Genomic DNA, 14,506 nt, shown 5'->3' with positions numbered 1-14,506 from the left:
CCTAACTATCCTTCCCTCCTAACTAACCCCTAGTAACCACTAATCATTCTATTATGTCCATCGTTTCACCTTTTCTAGAATATTGCCTTTCCCAGAATGTTGTGCCATTTGAATCATACAAATATGTAGCTTTTTCAGATTTGCTTCTTTTACTTATTTATGTATTTCAAATCTCATGTCTTTTTATGACTTGGTAGCTTATTTCTCTTTAGTACTGAATAATATTTCATTGTCTGGATGTACCACAGTTTATCCATTCACCTACTGAAAGACATCTTGGTTGCTTCCAAGTTTGGCAATTATGAATAAAGCTTCTCTAAACATGCATGTTTGGGTTTTTGTGTAGACATAAATTTTCAATTTATTTGGATAAATACTAAGGAATGCAACTGCTGAATTGCATGGTAAGACTATGTTTAGTTTTATAAGAAACCGCCAAATGGTCTTCCAAAATGGCTGAATCACTTTGCATTATTTTTTTAAAGAGAGGGAGAGAGAGCGAGAGTGGGGGAGGGGGGCAGAGGGAGAGAGAAAGAGAATCTTAAGCAGACTCCACACTCACCTCGAGGTGGGCTTGATTTTACCACCCTGGGACCATGACCTGAACTGATATCAAGAGTCAGATTGCTTAACCGACTGAGCCACCAAGGCACCCTTGGACCACTTTGAATTTCTACCAGCAATGAATGATAGTCCAGGATTTGGTGTTGCCATTGTTTTAGATTGTTGCCATTCTAATATGTGTGGTTTTGTTTTTAACTATACACTCTTGCAAGCATTTCAAAATTAAAAAAAAGATAGGCTCTGATTATTTGAGAGCATAGCAGAACATGCAACATTTCTCAAGATAAACCGGTCCCTGAAACATTTTACTCGGGATAGCTTTTAACATAAATTTTCCCGGGCAAATGCTGATAACATGTCTCTGGTGCCTAACATAATGCCTGGCACATAGTAGCTGGCTGTGGATATTTGCTGAATAAATGAATACTTGAGGCTGAAGCTCAGAGGGATATCTGGGTTGGCTGAAGTTTGAATGAATTTGGATATAATGGGATAATCTTGGGCCTCCTTACTGAAAAAGAAGCCAGCACTCATATGCAAGAAAGTCCCAAGACTTCAGTTGAAGCTATTTTATGAATGTCGTATTTTAATAAAATGAGTCAATCAAATGGTTAATTCTAGCATTAAAATAGAAACAGACATATGAGCCTAATTAATTGCTTTTCTGTGAGTCCATATCTTTGGCCAATACCTTATAATAATGCAGTATTCTTTGGCAGCTAGAAGTTGCCGATGGCAGTTTTCTTTGTCAGAACTGTTATCAAACTGTGCTATTAAAAGATATTTATTTAGTTCGATTTGGGTGGATGTGTAACAAATAAGCAGGCAGTCTAAGCTGTTGTCTAACATACAGGAATTTATAGAGACTTTTCTTTATCCTCTTGGGTTAAGCCATGGTTTATCATATTTTGAATATGGTCTGAGCAAGTATCTCCAGATGCACCTCATACAATTATATATTTAAGCTAGCATTTTATTTTGAAAAGGATGTTTATATAACTTTATTTGGCTTCATATATGCATGTAATATAGGATTTTTGTTGACTTAAACACTTTTTCCCAGTTCTTATTTTAAATAGCAAATTTCTGTTATTCTATTTTACCAGGAAGAAGCTAAATTCAATTCAGGTTTCAATGTTATCTTAATACTAAAAGTATGAAATAGAGTGGTGTTTAAGAATTTAAATATTGATCTGCCTTTTAAGTCAAATTTGTTTGAGGATTCAATTTTATGGTTTTAATTTGTATATAGTTTTTAAAATTATTCTTTGTGGTAATAAACACCTTATGAATATTTCTTCTTCAGTGTTTAAAGGTTCTGATTTTCTTTTTTTCTTATTCTAAGAGGGTTGTAGGAATAGTTATTTCTACTTTGAAAAATTTTATAGATACACCACATATAATAAAAAGTAATTAAAGTTTTGAAATTTTACAATTGCTCCTGGAATGTAAATTTCCACAGATGCAATTGGAATTTCTTACCATTCTCATCATAGTAATATATAATATTAGGACATGTTCAAAATGTTTTTTGATCAGGGGAAAAATTCCCATTATAGATGTGGAGGCCCTAAAAAGTCCTAGAATTCTTAGACATATGATACTTAGTGGATACAAGTTAAAGTTTAAAAAATAGTCCTGCATATAGAACTTAGTAAAAGTGATTTGTAAGTCACTTTTTTTTTTTAGAACACTTGATCTATTTTCTCTGGGGACAATGCTATGGATAATTGGATTGAACTAGTCCCAGAGGCTTATACAAGCCATAATAAATAAAAATTACCAGGGGGAGCTTGTCTGGGAGATAAGGCCAAAGAGGTAGAGATAAGACAATTGGAGGGCTTTATGTGATGTGATCAAATTTGAAAAAAAAAATATGCTGTGAAAAGTGGGAGACACTAAAGGTTGTCAGGAGAACTGAACTAGTTTGAGTTAAGTTTTAAAAATGTGTCCATATAGAGAGTGATCCATGTAGGTAGGGCTGAAGTAGGGCTGACAAATTAGGAATCTATTACAAAGTTCCAGAAATTGCATACGAGCCTGAACTCTCTGATAATTCAAAGTACACACAATGCTGAGCAAGTCCCCAAATGTTTAGTGAGGAAAAAAGCTATCAAGGAGGAAGAGTAATTTCAGAGGAAGAAGGTAGTAGAAGAATGGAAGAAGAGTGAATCATGAAAGAAGTTGGAATTAGGGAGCCTAGACTGGAAAATAAATACAGGAAGGAGAAACAGAGACAGCATGCCCCGATGAGGAAGACTCAACAAGGAAATTCTAGGGAAGAGACACTGAACCAGAAAGTTCTTCCATCAAAGGACCATACCTAATCAATTCTTACATGCATGGAAAGCTATCTGCAAATTTTAATATACATACAGTTGCTATCTCTATGTTTACAAGTTATTTGGGTTTCTAGGAGTGACTGTACAAATGCTGTCTCACTAAGGAACGTTCCAACTGCTTTGCATATTTGTTGATTTCATACGCCATACCTCACATAAATATAATTATGGAGAAAATATCTAGTTCTATATACAGTTCTTCTAGTTCTTGCTATACAATCCTAATTGTATGTTTTTCATAAATAAAAACCTTATCTATGAAATCAGTGAATCTAGCAAGATGACTTTTAGAGTATCTCAGAAATATGGCTTCATGCCTAATATAGGACCCACTGCTGAACTATTAAGACAACACATGGTGCTATATATATATATATATATATATATATATATATACATATATATATATATATATATGTATACATATATATATATGATGAAAGATGACACATAAAGTGAGTCACATACCGTTTTATCTGATACAGCCACGGATCCATTCAAAACTATGTGTATATACACTTTCTGATACATGAACTTGACTGAACATTAAAATACACATGGACCTTGATAATATACTCATGGATGAATTGACTGTGTACTTTCATTGGCAACTGTTCACACACAGTCTCAGCTAAAGTTAGTTTACATTCTCAAATGTCAGGCTAACTGGGACTCCAGCCCTCCTGGATCTACAGCATATCCAAGTATGATTTGTATGGAACATAATCTGGTTCTGGTGCCCAGTAACAATATAAAAACCCAACAGCAAGAATTAAAATAGCTACATAGATATTTGTCACTTGTGGGATATGATTAAATCTTTTTTATACTATTTCAATTTTTTTTCTTCTAGGCATTCCTAAATTAGCTTTATATTAGAGTTTTTTCTCATTTTGTTTAGCAGTTGGGTTAATGATCATTATAGCACTGTATTCTTTTTTATATTATTTTTGAGGTAAAATTAGTATATAACACTATATTAGTTTCAGGTGTGCAACTTAGTAATGTAATATTTGTATATACGACAAAATGATTATCACAATAAGTCTAGTTACCATCCATCATCATACCATTAACGTACTTCAGAACCTATTGCATCTACCCCCAACTACCTTCCCCTGATAACCATTGATTTGTTCCCTGTATCTATGAGTTTTGTTTTGTTTCTTAAAGTCCACATGAGTGAAGACATAAGGTATTTGTATTTATTTGTCTTATTTCACTTGGTATAATACTCTCAAGGTCCATCTATGTTGTTACAAATGGTAGGATTTTATTTTATTTTTTTTATGGTTGCATAATATGCAATTGTACATATTACACATCCTCTTTATCCACTCATCTGTGATAGATGCTTAGGTTGTTTCCATATCTTGGCTATTGTGTGCAATGAACATAGGGGGCACATATCTTTTAAAATTAGTGTTTTCATTTGTTTCAGATAACTACTTAGAAGTAGAATAACTAGATCATATGGTCCTTTATATTTAAGTTTTAAGGAAACTTCATACTGTTTTCCACACTGGCTGCATCAATGTTATTTTCCACCAATGATGTACAAGATTAGTCTTTTCTTCACATTTTGTCCAATATTTGTTGTTTCTTGTTTTTTTGATAATAGCCATTCCAATAGGTGTGAGGTAATATATCATTGGGCTTTTAATTTGCATCTCCTTGATAATTAATAATGTTGAACATCTTTTGATGTTCCTGTTGGCCTCTGTATGTCTTCTCTGGAAAAATATCTATTTAGATCCTCTGCCCTTTTTATGAATCAGATGGATGTTGCTATTGAGTTGTTCCATTTCTTTATATAGTTTAGGTATTAACTACTTATTAGATATGAAGCTTGTAAATAATTTCTCTCATTTAACCGGTTGTATTCTAATTTTGCTGATGGTTTTGCTTGGTGTGCAGAAGCTTTTTAGATTGATGTAGTCCCATTTATTTATTTTGCTTTTACTGCCTTTGCTTTTAAAGTAGGATCCAAAAATTGAATGCCAAGACTGATGTCAAAGAGTTCACTACATATGTTTTCTTCTATGGTTTCAGGTTTTAAATTAAATTCTATTACCTATTTTGAGTTAATTTATGCATATAGTATAAGACAGTGGATCAAGTTTCATCCTTCTGCATGCGGCTGTCCAGTTTTCCCAAAACCATTTATTAAAGAGACTGTCCTCTCTCCATGGTATTTTCTTGGCTTCTTTGGCATTAATTGTGTGTGTGTGTGTGTGTGTGTGTGTGTGTGTGTGTGTGTGTGTCTGTGTTTATTTCTGGGCTTTCTATTCTATTCCATTGATCTATACCTGGTTTTATGTCAATACCACCGTAGTTTGATCAGAAAATGTGATACCTCTAGATTTGTTCCTTTTACTCAAGAATGATTGGCTGTTTGTGGTCTTTGTGGTTCCATACACATTTTAGAATTACTTGTTCTGGTTCTGTGAAAAATGCCATTGGAATTTTGATAGAGATTGCATTGAATCTGTAGATTACTTTGAGTTGTAGGGACATTTCAACAATGTTAATTCTTCAATCCGTGACTATGAAATAGGTTTCCATTTATTTGTGACTTTTTCAATTTCCTTCATCAATTCCTTATAATTTTCAGTGTATAGGTCTTATACCTCCTGGGTTAAATTTATTCCCAGGTGTTGTTTTTTTTTTTTTTTGGATGCTTTTGTAAATGGGGTTTTTAGAAAATTTCTCTGATAGTTTCTTACTAATGTATAGAAATTAAACATTTATCTATATATCAATTTTGTATCTTGCAACTTTACTGAATTCATTTAGTAGCTCTAACAGGGTGTGTGTGTGTGTGTGTGTGTGTGTGTGTGTGTGTGTGTGAGTGTCTGTTTGTGTGTGTAGTCCTTAGAGTTTTCTGTATATAGTATCATGCCCTCTCCACCTAGAGATGGTTTTACTTCTTCCTTTCCAATTTGGATGTCTTTTACTTCTTTTTCTTGCCAAATTGTTCTGGTTAGGACTTTCAGTATATTTAATAAAAGTGGGGATAGTGGGCATCCTTGTCTTCTTCCTGATCTTAGAAGAAAAGCTTTCAGCTATTGAATATGATATTAGCAGTGAGTGGGTTTGTCATATACAGCCTTTAATATGTTGAGACGTATTTCCTCTATACACAATTTGTTGAGAGTTTTTATCATGAGTGGATGTTGAATTTTGCCAAAAACTTTTTATGTGTCTACTGAGATGATCATATGACCTTTATCTTACATTTTGTGAATGTGGTATATACCATGTTGGTTGATTTGTGGATGTTGAATCATCCTTGCATGTCTAAAGTAAATTCCACTTGATCATGATATATGATCCTTTTAATATATTGTTGAATTAGGTTTGCTAATAATTTGTTGATTATTTTTACATGTATTCATCACTAATTTTAGCCTGTAATTTGTGTGTGTGTGTGTGTGAGTGTGTGTGATGTCCTTCTCTGGGTTTAGTATCAGGGTAATGCTGGCATTGTAAGATGAATTTGGAAATATTTCCTTTTCTTCAATTTTCTTTATTTATCTATTTACTTATTTATTTATCTTGAAAGAGAGCAAGAGAGAGAGAGAATGGAAGGGGAAGAGAGAGGGAGAGAAAGAGAATCCCAAGCAGACTCTGCACTGTTTGCCTAGAGCCTGATGCAGGGTTGGAGCTCACAAACCGTGAGATCATGACCTGAGCCAAAGTCAAGAGTCAGATGCTTAACCTACTGAGCCACGCTGGAATGCCTGGAAACATTCCCTTCTCTTCAATTATTTGGAAGAGTTTGAAAAGCACAGGCATTAAATCTTCCTTAAGTTTTTGGTAGAATTCAATAGTGAAGCTGACTGGCTCCTGGATTTTGGTTTTATATTACTGATTCAATCTTCTTACTAGTAATCAGTCTATTCAAATATTCTATCTCTTCATTATTCATCTTGGAAGATTGTATGTTTCTATGAATTATCCGTTTTTTCTTTGTTGTCCAATTGGTTGGTGCATAATTATTCGCAAAATTGTTCACAGTAGCCCCATATGATCCTCTGTGATTCTGTGGTATCAGTTGTAACTTCTCCTCTTTCCTTTCTGATTTTATTTAAGTCTTTTCTCTCTTTTTCTCTTGGGGGGGAGCTAGCTAAATTTTATCATTTTTTTAAGAACTGGCTTTTAGTTTTATTGATCTTTTCTATTGTGTTTTTTAGCCTCTATTACATTTATTTCCACTCTGATCTTTATTATTATCTTCCTTTGGGCTTTGTTCTTCTTTTTCTAGTTCTTTTAGGTATTAAGTTATTTTGTTTATATGAGATTTTTCTTTTTTTCTTTTCTTTTTCATTTTTCTTTTTTTTTGAGGCAAGCGTGTATCACAATGAACTTTCCTGTTAGAACTGCTTTTGCTACATCTTACAGATTGTGGATTGTTGTACTTCCATTTTCATGTATCTCAAGGTATTTTTTATTTCCCCTTTGATGTCTTCAATGGACCACTGGTTGTTTAGTAGCATGTTCTTTAGCCTCCAGATATTTGTGTTTTTCTAGTATTTTTTTTCTTGCAATTGATTTCTAACTACATACAATTGTGGTCAGAGATGATGCTTGATATTCTAATCTTCTTCAATTTATTGCGACGTGTTTTGTGGCCTAATATATGATCTATCCTGAAGAATGTTCTGGGTGCATTTGAGAAGAATGTGTGCACTCTGATGCTTTATAGATGGAATGCTGTCTCTTGCTCTCTCTCCCTCTTTATATACCTAATGTCTATGTCTATATCTATCTATCTATATCTATATCTATCTAGTCATCTATCTATATCTATATCTATATCTATATCTATATCTATATCTATATCTATATCTATCTATATCTATCTATGTCTATTCATATCATCTATATAGACCATTTGGTCTAATGTGTTGTCTAAAGCCAGTGTTTCCTTACTGATTTTCCATCTGGATGATGTATCTATTGATGTAAGTGTGATATTATAACCCCCTACTGTTGTTGTATTGGTATCAATTTCTCCCTTTAGGGCTGTTAATGTTTGCTTTATATACTTAGGTATTCTTATGTTGGGTACATAAAATATTTTCAAATGTTGTATCCTCTTTTTGGACTGAGACTTTATCATTACATACTTCTCTTTTACTACGGTCTTTGTTTTAAAGTCTCTTGTGTCAGATATAAACATAGCTATTCCAGCTTTCTTTTCATTTCTATTTTCATGGATTCTCTTTTTCCATCCTTTCACTTTTCATCTGTGTGCATCCTTATATTTGAAGTAACTCTCTTGAAGGTAACTTATAGATGAGTCTTGTTTTTTTTTTGTTTTTGTTTTTGTTTTTTGTTTTTTGTTTTAATTTGTAACCATTCACTCACTTGTGTCTTCTGATTGAATAGATATAGTTATACATACAGTTTGAGTCTAAAAATAGTCCACTAGCAGAATTTTTTCTTCAAGAGAGGAAATCAGTCTGTGTTCTCTTAAAGGCTTCAATAAGTCCCACCCACACAAAGAAACATCCAGAATAATATTTGACTAAATACCTAGGTATGGTGTCCCAGCCAAACTAACTCATAAAATTATCCACAACAGGCACATTTCATCTATAAGCAAAATATTCTACTGTGTATTTATTTCCCTCTTCCAAAAAAGTTGTTTCTGAACCTGGAGTTAAACTTGTCAAATTACTTTTGTATGTAACAAACTCTTAGCTCAATGACAGATGCTGAATCTTACTTATTTTGGATCCTGGCATTCAAATAAAAAACAAAGTCTGAGAAAATTATATGCATAAATATTAGAATATGGATTAAGTAATTAAAATAGCTGGCATTAATAAATAATAGCATTGCTCAGCAGTATATCCCAATTTTTATTTTAAGGTATTGTCTAAATAACATTAAGATCAAATGTCATGTAAACCTGGTCTGATTGAATTATTCACTTCTCAGTCAGTTGAGTTGGAAATACATAGAAAAACCACCTCAGGTTCCTGATACTCATTGGTTCTGAGAGGACTGTGGGGTGCTGCTATTTGGAGTGTCTTGTATACTCTGTTGGAACATACTCTGATACTCAGTGCACATTAACTGTGACATTTGACTTCAGGTGCAAGATACAGATATGGAGGCCTATTCATTAACAGCCTGGAAATACCTGAAGTTCCTCTGACAGTCAGATCCAGAGATTTCATGAGTGACAGGAGTTTTGCACACACATATTTTACAACTGTGACCAAAAAAAGACAGTCTTTTTTTTTCTTCTTTTTAAAGAGAAAAACACTTAAAACTCTCCCTGTCAGAGTCAAACATGGATGGTGTTTCCAAAACACTAATTATAACTGAATCGTTAGCTGGAATTTGCTGAAGGCACTGCTCTGACTCATTTATCTACCATCGACTTTATGTTTCTGGAGTGAATGTCAGCCTCTCAATTGGCTAAATTTTGCATTGCCAGAAAGCCTTACAAGGGCTTTCAGTTCATGGATGTGAGAGCACACTGATAATTTTAAAAAATAATGTCACTAATAAAATAACACTCTTGCTTATGTTGAGCACCTTGGCAGACCGGTTTACAGAACAGAAGTGGACCCTTGCTGTATTCAGTCCATCGTATTGTGAACTGTGAAATCCTCATTGCTTCAGGGGATGTTTTGCTAACAATTCTCCTGATTCCATTGGATGACCCAATTACACATCTTGACTTTCTGCTCTTAGGTAGATATTGTTTTGGATTTTCAAATTATCACTTGCCTGGAGAATGCTTCAAGAAGGCTTCCTCCACCCCCCTCCCCCCAAAAAAGAAGTTCTGTAAATTCCTTAACCTGCTTACAAATCAATATTCTAAACACTTGGCTTTAATCACTCCAGAAGTAAGATTTAACAGTTTAAATTTTCTCAATCATGTAGAATCACTTTGTTTTGTTTGGTTTTGGTTTCATGTATTATGATTGATCTAGTGCTTTTAAATTTCAGCAGGGTCCATTCTCTATCAATGCAGTTTTTGGATATCATTGCTCCATCATTCCCTAAAGATTAATATTTGTAGGCTAGACCTTCCTTTTAGCTTTTTAAAAAAATGTTTATTTGTTTTTGAGAGTAGGGGAAGAACAGAGAGAGAGAAAGAGACAGAGGATCTGAAGCAGGCTTTGCACTGAGAGCAGAGAGCCTGACGCAGGGCTCAAACTCAGAAACCGTGAGATCATGACCTGAGCCCAAATCAAGAGTTGGATGCTTGACCCAGGCGCCCTTAGCTTTTTCTTATAAGGCAATTTGTTTAAACTATTGGTTTTCAAAACATGTTAAGTATATCCAAAGTGTTCAAGAAGATTATCTGCTCAGCTTCAACCAACACTTTAACCTTTTGCATATATTTAGGGCTACACCATGACGGTCTCATTTCATTTAAACAAAGAATTTTCCTGGGGAAAAAATAAATGAAGAAAGAAAAGTTTGCTCAACAGATTGTCTCAATTCCTGTGCCCCTTAGTCATTCTTTCAGCTGCTCATTCAGTGTAAGTTAGAACGTAATAAAAGAAAAGTCCAGAGAAGAGTTTGAAGCTGCAGGGTGTTTTGTAGATGACAGACATTAAACCTGAGGGACACATGAGGACATTTTGATTAAGAAAATTAGTTAGGTGTGAGTGCCCCAGCAATGAAGGGTAAACACAGATTTGTGTATTCTCAGGGTTAGTAAAGTATATTGGGATACATGGCAAGTTTGGATTAATCCTGGTGGACTCAAAGGCAGATTATAGTGAGAGGCTGTGAGCCTCAGGGAGTAGGTTTGTAAGACTTGACAGAAATATGAAATCCCATGACCTCATTCTTCTCTCCTGGTAATGATGTTTCTAATTCATAGTATACAGAACGTTGCCACTTCCTGCCTCCGACTTCTGAATAGGAGGCTTGGAGGCCTTCCTGTAGGTTCTTTTTCTCTGGAGAACATCAAGTAGGACATATGGTTCCCGCGTATTTGAAAAATATGCTTCTGTATACAATGCCACACCACGACAGACTTAAGGTTACAATTAAGTTGGATTTATAGACAGTGGCTCTAATGTTTGGATTGAATGAGTGGACGAGAAAGAAAATTTGAAATAAGTATAAAATAGAAGATTATATGGAAAACAGAAAAACAAATGAAGACGGGTCACCTGAGTGGCTCAGTCGGTTAAGTGTCCAACACTTGCTTTTGGCTCAGGTCATAATCTCACAGTTGGTGCCCACATCACTGCACTGACAGTGTGGAGCCTGCTTGGGATTCTTTCTCTCTCTCTCTCTGCCCCTTCCCTGCTAGTGCATGTGCTCGCTCTCTCTCATTCACTCTCTCTCTTTCTCAAAATAAATTTAAAAAAACAACCAAAAAGGAACAGATGAAGAGCAGGTGATGTGAATGTTCAGTGGAAATAGAAAAAAAAAAAAAAAAAAAGAGGAAGGAAAAAAGAGATGATTTGAACTTAGGCATTGAGGGCCAGTTTAGAATTATGTCTCAACTGTGAAAGTTTCTTTAAAGAACCATATTATTTGAATCAGGGAAAGCCTCCTGAATCTCAAAAAAATCTGGTATCTTGAGCTAAGTGTAGAAGTAATTTTAATAAGATAGAATAATATGATCCTCATAAAGTTCACCAAGAAATACTCCTGTCCGGAAAGAGGAAACATGAGAGAAATCCAATGGTGATCATATTCCAGGTTTTAATGTGTTTTTTATATGAACTTTCTGTATTGATAAATGACTACTTGTATGTAGATGGGAGCTTGAATAAACAACTACATAATATAAAATTTGTTCGCTTTCTTAAGTATATCAGCACTAAAAAAATCAATCCTTGAAAAAAAATTATAAAGAAGCATTAAAAATTTCTGAAGTCAGCAAGGGCAGGAGGACCGACTTGCTTTTTGTATCGCCCCTTTCAAAAATAGAAACAACTGTTCAAATCTTTAAATACTAATGTTATTTTGTTCTTTTAAAAAAAATCAGCTTTATTGAGGTATAACTGACATACAAAATTATAAGAATTTTAGAGTATACACTGTGGTGATTCATAGAAGTATACCCTGTGAAAGGATTCCTTTGGTTTAGTTAATCAACACAGTCATCACCTCACCTTTTTTGTGTGGGAGAACACTTAAATTCTATTCTCATAGCATATTTCAGTTATGCAATATAGTGACATCTTGTATGTCACCATGTTTTACATTAGACCCCCAGAACTTCTTCATCTTCTAACTGTATCTTTGAGGAGCCTGGGTGGCTCATTTGGTTGAGTGACCAACTTCAGCTCAAGTCATGACCTTGCAGTTTGTGAGTTCAAGCCCCGTGTCAGGCTCTGTGTTGACAGCTCAGAGCCTAGAGCCTACTTCAGATTCTATGTCTCCCCCTCTCTCTATCCCTCCCCTGCTCACGCCCTGTGTCTCTCTGTCTCTCAATAATAAACAAATGTTAAAAAAATTTTTTTAACTATACCTTTGATCAACATCTTAATTCCTCCACCCAGTCCCTGATAACCACCATTTTACTCTCTAGTTATATCAATTTGGATTTTTAAGATTTCACATATAAGTGATGCCATAATTTATTTGTCTAAGTCTGGTTTATGTTAGTTAGCATAATGCCTTCAAGGTCCATACCTGTTGTCATAAATTGTAGGATTTCTTTCTCATGGTTGAATATGTTTTATATTTTATTTCAATATTATATATACCACATCTTTTGTTAACATTAGGTTTAGTTTATTTCATTTTTAATTTTTGTTTGACTTTATTTTAATTCTAGTGTAGTTAACATACAGTATTGTGTTAGTTTAAGGCGTACAATATAATGATTCAATAATTGCATGTATTATTCAGTGCTCATAAAGATAAGTGTACTCTTAATCCCCTTTCCCTGTTCTACCCTTTCCAAGACCCCCCTTCTCTGGTAACCATCAATTTGTTCTCTAGAGTTGAGAGTCTGGTTTTTGGTTTCTCTCTCTCTCTCTCTTTCTCTCTTTCTCTATTTTGTTTTGTTCATTTGTTTTGTTTCTTATATTCTGTGTATAAGTGAAATCATATGGAATTTGTTTTTCTCTTATTGATTTATTTTGCTTAGCATCACCCTCTTTAGATCCATACAAGTTGCTGCAAATGGCAAGATTTCTTCTTCTTTGTTTGTTTGTTTGTTTGTTTGTTTTAACTAGTATCCATGCTTAGGGTGGAGCCCAATATAGGGCTTGAATTCATGACCCTGGGATCAAGACCCAAGCTAAGATCAAGAGTCAGTTGCTTAACCACCCAGGTATGCCAGGATTTCATTTTTTATGGCTGAATAGTATTCCATTGTATACATATACCACATTCATCTGTCAATGGACACTTGGCTGCTTCCATAATTTGACTATTGTAAATAATGCTGCAATAAACATAAGGATGCATATATCCTTTCAAATTAGTATTTTCATATTCTTTGAGTAAATACTCAGTAATGCAATTACTGAATCATAGAGTATTTTTATTTTTAATATTTTGGGGAATCTTCATACTGTCTTCCACAGTAGCTGCACAGATTTTAATTCCTGTCAATAGTGCAAGAGGGTTCCTTTTACTCCACATTCTCATCCACACTTGTTTTTTTCTTGAGTTATTGATTTTGGCCGTTATGACATGTATGAGATGATATCTCATTGTGGTTTTGATTTGCATTTCCTGATGATTAGTGATGTTAATAAGCATATTTTTATGTGTCTGCTGGTCATCTGGATGTCTTCTTTGGAGAAATGTCTATTAATGTCTTCTGCCTGTTTTTAATTGTATTATTTGTGTTTTGGGTGTTTAATTGTATGAGATCTTTATATATTTTGTATACAAACTTTTTATTGGATATGTCATTTGCAAATATCTGTTCCTATTCAGTAGGTTGTCTTTTAGTTTTGTTGAATGTTTCTTTCACTGTGCAGAAGCTTTTTATTTTGCTGAAGTCTCAATAGTTTATTTTTGCTTTTGTTTCCTTTGCCTCAGGAGACATATCTAGTAAGAAGCTGCTATGGCCGATGTCAAGGAGGTTACTGCCTATGTTCTCCTGTAGGATTTTGACGGTTTTAGTTCTCACATTTAGGTCTTTAATCCACTTTGAACTTATTTTCTGTATGCTATAATAAAGTGGTCCAGTTTCATTCTTTTGCATGTTGACATCGGTTTTCCCAACACCATTTGTTGAGGAGACTTTTGTCATTGCATATTCTTGACTCTGGTCAAAGATTAATTGTGGGTTTATTTCTGGGCTTTCTAGTATGTTCCATTGATCTATGTGTTATATAATGCTCCTGTAACCATTTATTGATGGACTTGCTATTTTCATTTGAAAAGTATAAATAAATAAGACATTTACTAGTTGCTTGGTTGCATAATATAATTGGCTTTATTATGGAAAGAGCCTAAATGTCCATCAACTGATGAGTGGATAAAGATGTGGTTTATATATATATATATATATACATATATATATATATATATATATGTATATATATATATATATATACAATAGAATACTACTTGGCAATGAGAAAGAATGAAATCATGGCATTTGCAGCAACGTAGATGGAACTGGAGGGTATTATGCTAAG

The sequence above is a fragment of the Panthera pardus genome, unplaced genomic scaffold (genome assembly GCF_024362965.1).
Source record: "Panthera pardus isolate Hobbes unplaced genomic scaffold, ASM2436296v1 HiC_scaffold_13, whole genome shotgun sequence".
NCBI lineage: Eukaryota > Metazoa > Chordata > Mammalia > Carnivora > Felidae > Panthera > Panthera pardus.
The sequence above is the reverse complement of the archived record's forward strand: the minus strand, read 5'-3'. Positions refer to the sequence as shown.